Source organism: Solanum stenotomum, chromosome 7 (assembly GCF_019186545.1).
Source record: "Solanum stenotomum isolate F172 chromosome 7, ASM1918654v1, whole genome shotgun sequence".
NCBI classification, from domain to species: Eukaryota; Viridiplantae; Streptophyta; class Magnoliopsida; order Solanales; family Solanaceae; genus Solanum; species Solanum stenotomum.
The window spans coordinates 48966605-48972574 of record NC_064288.1 but is presented as its reverse complement, the minus strand read 5'-3'; the positions used below and the strand labels follow the sequence as shown (position 1 = coordinate 48972574).

Genomic DNA, 5970 nt, shown 5'->3' with positions numbered 1-5970 from the left:
TTTAGCTTTAGGCCACCAGTGTGCTTGAGCCGTCTTACTAATTCTTAATAGGACCAAAAAAACAAAAGTAGGGACAATGGGAGGGGTGAGTTTGAGTTTTTGCGGAGGCATGGTGGGGCAGGTTCAATTTTTAAAAAATCAGGTGAGCCTGGGCAGGTTAACGATTGCGAATTGAAATTTCAAACTAAAACTAAAACCGAAAATCATTTCAATCAGGTTGAATTAGGATTCCTTAATATCAATCCATCTATTCCAATGGTTTTTAATGGTTTTCGTAGTTTACCAACTGTCCATATTAAATCAAACATAAACTACTTTCACTATTCGAATTAGATATTCACCAATAACTATAAGAAAGAGTAGTAAAAGTTGCAATTTTTTAGCTATAATGTAAGGAAAAAATCATTTATAAATTCCAGTCTAATATGCCCATTCTAAAAGAGAACATGATAACCATTTTGAGAGGGGGCAAATCAGCAGAGGAGAGCTCTTTCATATAAATATTATGTTTTCAAGCAGATAAGGAAAAAAATGCACATATTGCTCCTACGCTGAGCGGGGTGAGTTAGAGTCTTCACAACTTTATGCAGGTTTGGCCCGCTCCATTTGCCATCCCTAAACAAAAGATACCTTCTCACAGAAGTCAAGTTATAGAAGGTTGGCATTTCTTACATCTATTTAAGAATATTACATATCACATGTACAAGTTCAACCCAAATATTTGCACGTCACTCGGCACCAAAACTGCAACCAACATAATTTTGGGTGATTATGTTAAGACGATTTTGCATGACATCCATAGACGGATAAGGAGGGAAACACAGGCGGTAAAAGCATGTGTGCGAGGAAGGCAAGCAATCATGAGAGTCTGAAGTTCGGTAGATGTGAAGTTTAGAATCTAGACCACCAAAACCCTCAACAGGCAGAGACTTCATTGAAGTCCAGAAGAAGAGAAGCACATTTCTCTGCTCAGCCGACGTACTTCCAACTATCTGCAGCAATAGAAAAGATAACTTTGAAAATGTTGTCGGGATAATAACATAGAAAGAGTTCAGAAATCTACCACATCCGAAAAAAATAAAGAAAGAGGAGATCAAAGGGGCCAAGGTGTAGACTTCTCGATAGTTAATACTCTGAAACATACTTAGCAGCAGACAAGAAATAAGTACCTCCCAGAACCAGGATATTTGAGGATCATCTTTTTTGTAGCCATTTTAATTTGTATGCTCTTCCCAGTCTTCTACAGAAACCACTGTTTTACTCCCATGAAGCATCCTGTTAAGGTCTTCATGATCTAGGATCCGGTAAAAGGATTCCCGGAGCCGTCGGTCAGTAATTATGTCACCAAAATCTTGAGCAAAATGGTCTACCTGACGAGCAATTGATGTGACAAAACGGTGTTTAACAAGAAGATTCACATAGTTATCCCTATTCTGACTGTTCACTATTGTATTTTTCCCATTAGGGCAAAGCTCCACTACTTTCCTGGATCCCAATTCTTCATCTTCACAAACAAATGTTAGGCCTAGGATATCTTCAGTATCTTCTAGCAGACACTGTACAAGTAGGGATCTGCATCCCTAATGTCTTCAAACGAAATATCCTCTCCAGCTAATTGTAAAAAGAACACACGATCAAAAGCAATGCTTATTTGTACTCTATGCAACAAGGCCAATTCAATAATCCTGCCAGAGAAGACAAAATACTCAAGATGCAAGGGGTCAACTTTAGATGCTGCAAGCACAAATGCCGATGAAGGTTATTTGCATTGTAGCAGAGAGAATAATATTACTTTCGTGAAACATCAGAGAAAGATATCTAGCTAGAACTGCCATGCCATAAATAAGACAAACTCTTTCGATCATTACTTCATTAACTTTATCTGATTGCCTAGTGTGATTGGAGAATCAGAGAACCAAAGGACATCAATAATAACACAACTAAGAAAATATACTACATGAGAACTAAATCGAGACAAAATTAAATTTAAAATCTCAGCATGTTATAATGGCTTAATCTCCTCAAGCAGGCTGGCAAAATTAAACAAAAACTCAGCTTTTCTGGACAGTAAATGAATATTGGCAGAAGTGCCAAAAGGAGACAAAAACTCAGCTTTTCTGCTGGACAGTAAATGAACTTATGAAGTCAAGTATGGTATCAATGTCGTTTACATTTGAGTTCAAACTAACATTATATTCTTTCCTGTCTCGGCGAAGTATCATTGAATCTTCTCTCCAGATGATCCATAAGATTGCTGCCAAAAGGAAAAACCTACCTTTGATCAAGAGTGTATAGCAAGACTTAATAGTAAATAAACTATTAATTGTTTGTCCTTCCCAATCATAGTATCAGGCTTGGGCTGTAGGTTGGGGCTGCTGCTCAGTTGTTCTAAAAGCTGTCCTAGTTGTTTCTTCCTTCAAAGGAGGATTTTCTATCCTTCTTTTGGGTCGGCTACATAGTTAAAAAAATCTGAGAAGGGGAATGTAGCAGTGGTTTGATACACGAAAAGATGCTAAACATCTGAAATTCCGTTTTTAGCGGGTATTATCTTTCCATATCAGGATCCTTTTTTTTTCGTATACTCAACCCTTGAATAATGAATAGTTCATGTTTCTGTAGTTCCTTCCACAAACCTCCAATGTGTGTCCTCATTCCTTTTTCATTAGTTATACAAGTTCCATTTCGCTTACCATTACTTTAAATAGATTAATGCACTTTGGAATTACTAAAATTTATGTAGCAACGAATCAGTAAAACTCTCAGACATGGGTTTCATGAAATAGTTGAACCTCAAAGAATGCTATGAGAGTGTGAACACAAAGAGAGATAATACATATACTCGTACTCACAAAGATTCAACCTCTATCTCATACTATTTATCTATTTTTGAGGAAAAATCAGATAAGAAACATCTTTCATACTCGACAACTTTAGATCAAAAAACTAACAGAAGGGATAAATGAGAACAAAATGTCATATTTATGTGTACATAAAGGCAATAAAAGTTTACCTGGATTTGGGAAAAACCTTCTACCGTCATTTGGGCATGAAACAAATAGAGCATTGTGAGGGTTGAAAATGGCTTCACATACCAAGGAAAACCACTCCCTCAACACACCAGGCCCGGTAGCTTCTTCATTCTCAAATTGAATAAATAATTGACCTTGCAGAGACCTAGGACTAGCATGTCCAATGTACTGAAATGAGTCTTCAAACAAACGAGACCTGCAAATGAGCATCTCGTAAAGCTCCTCGTTCTTGTGCCTCCCTTCTAGAAGCATCTTCAAGGCAAAACGCTGCCTTATCTTCAAATGTGTTACTTCCTTGTGCTCAAGAATCCACTGATAATCTGTAGACTTTTTTGAAAGCTTACCTATCAGAAAGCACAAAGCAACTCATCTTCTCCCAAAACATTTCATTCAATCTCTTATACAACTTCGAAATGCTTTCTAACTCCTTTAGAATTAAAAGATACTGGGACCAACAACCTATAATAGGCTCACCTCTTTCTATGTTTACCAAACCCAGCTGGCTTTCCAGTTCCTTTAGACACATCTCCGATTTTTCCAGCAAGTCACAAAAAACATGATGCACGCCTTCAATCTCAGATCTTTCATTTCTTGCTTCATCTTGCATCAAGGAAGGGAAACTAACCGGACTGCCAAATGCTTTTTGACGTCGTATTGCACACTTTACCCGATGCATGAACTGAATAAACTCACGCACATCACTCTCTGATAACTGTATAAACTCAGCTAATTGCACACTCAATTCCAAAGCATGAGATAGCCTTGTTGCCAACTCATGAACAAAAGGGAAAATATCCTGCAATCTTAACACATGCTTAACATCATGGACCTTCCCCTTCATCATTGCAGCTAAACTACTACAGCAAAATATATATAAAGTATTATCAACACCCGCAACCCCTCTTATAGAATCGTACAGAACTCGAAGAATATAGGAGCAAACCAGAGGCGTATCCAGGAGGGGGTCACCGGGTTCACGTGAACCCATGCTCCCCTCCTGAAATCATATATAGTAGTGTTATATTTTTTAAAACTATTTAAATATAAATATGTGAACCCACACTTGAAGTATTATACCGTGTGATTATGTTGGGTGCACCTCTCAAAGTAAGGTTAGAAATTTGAATCTTTTAGTTATCTTGTTTTATTTTTCTTTTTAAAATTGGGTAATGTCTCTTTAAGTGGTTTGGATAGGTAAAAATAACTTTGGACCTATAATTTTAAAATTTTAATTATTTTTAGTGATAAGAACCTAAATGTTAAATCAATCAAATTTATATCTTAGATCCACCTTTTTGTAATAGTGCACCCATCATCTCAAAATCCTGAATATGCCTCTGGAGCGAACTGCCTATATATGGTTGTAGGATTGGTGAAAAGTGTCTTACAGTAATCTATAAAATGACAAACGCATCCATGAGCAGCTTGTTTTTTAATTACAGAAGGAGATACATAAAGTTTTACCAGAGCCGCAGGAACAGAGGAGTGAATAAATATTTGGAGATATTCCTCCAATCCATCTGCGCCATCCTTTGGGGTGTTTGCGAGAAAATGGGTAAGCATCTTCATCATACGGGTGACATTAGCATTAATATCTGTGTTGTTATTGCAGTTGCAGAGGTCATGAATAACCAAATTCAAGTCACTCATCAGCTTCCACGTGTAAGGATGGCTCGTGCTTCGCATTCTCCGGACGAGTTGCAGGATATCGTCATTTTTTATACCACATTCCGATAACATACAGATGAAGAATTGAATGGGAGTTACCAGAGAAGAATTGAAGAGGATTTCGTTACGTCTCATCCTGGCTGTGCTGGCAGCGGCATAATCATTGAACTTGCGTTTGGTGCTAGTTTCGTGAGGTAACTGGTACGCCATTGATGAGCAAGAAGAGAAGAGTTTTGAGCTCTGCACTAATTTTGAACATACGTTAGTGGAAGTCAAATTTGTCTTGCCTGTTAAGCCTCACCCTTCCTCCACTTGTGCACTAATTTTAAACTGTTTTCCTTTTTTATCTATTTCAAATAATTTTTTTATTTTGTTTTAAAAAGATAAAAACTTTTTTAACTTTAGCATTCCACATGTACATTTAAAGTCATAAAATTAAATGTTAAAGGAGTATTTGTGGAAATGAATCAGACAAAAAAGAGGTAAAAAAATCCAAAATACTACCACCGTTTTAAACTATTTTCCTTTTTTGACTATTTCAAATATTTTTCTTATTCTGTTTTAAAAAGATAAACTTTTTTAACTTTAGTTTTCCACATATATATTTAAGATTATAAGATTAAATGTTAGAAGAGTATTTGCAGAAATGAATCAGACAAAAAAGAAGTCAAAAAATCCAAAATACTCCCCTCGTTTTAAACTATTTTCCTTTTTTGTCTATTTCAAAAAAAATTCTTATTCTGTTTTAAAAAGATAAACTTTTTTAACTTTAGCTTTCCACGTATATATTTAAGGTCATAAGATGAAATGTTAGAGGAGTATTCGCGGAAATGAATCAGACAAAAAAAAAAGTCAAACAATCCAAAATACTCCCCTCGTTTTATACTATTTTCCTTTTTTTGTCCGATATATATATATATTATTTTTATTTTTATTTTTTTTAATTTTTTTTCTAGTCTGTTTTAAAAAAGATAACTTTTTTATGACAATATTTTAACTTTAGCTTTCTACATGTATATTTAAGGTCATAAAATTAAAGGGTTATTTTGATACATTTGAGTATTTGACATAACTTTAACTTAAAATTACAAGAATAAAAAGTCTTCTTTATTTTCTTAAATTTTGTGTCATGAAACTATGTCATTCTTTTTTAAATCCAAAATTCAAATTCCTTGTTTAAAACTATTTTCCTTTTTTGGCTGTTTCAAAAAAGAAAACTATATATATTTTTTAGTTTGTTTTAAAAAGATAACCTTTTTAACTTTAGTTTTCC

General features: G+C 35.0%; 1 pseudogene; it reads right to left on the bottom strand.

The window, feature by feature from the left end:
* Positions 1 to 666: 666 nt before the first annotated feature.
* Positions 667 to 4907, bottom strand: LOC125869985 (E3 ubiquitin-protein ligase UPL5-like; annotated as a pseudogene).
* Between the last annotated feature and the right edge of the window lie 1063 nt (positions 4908 to 5970).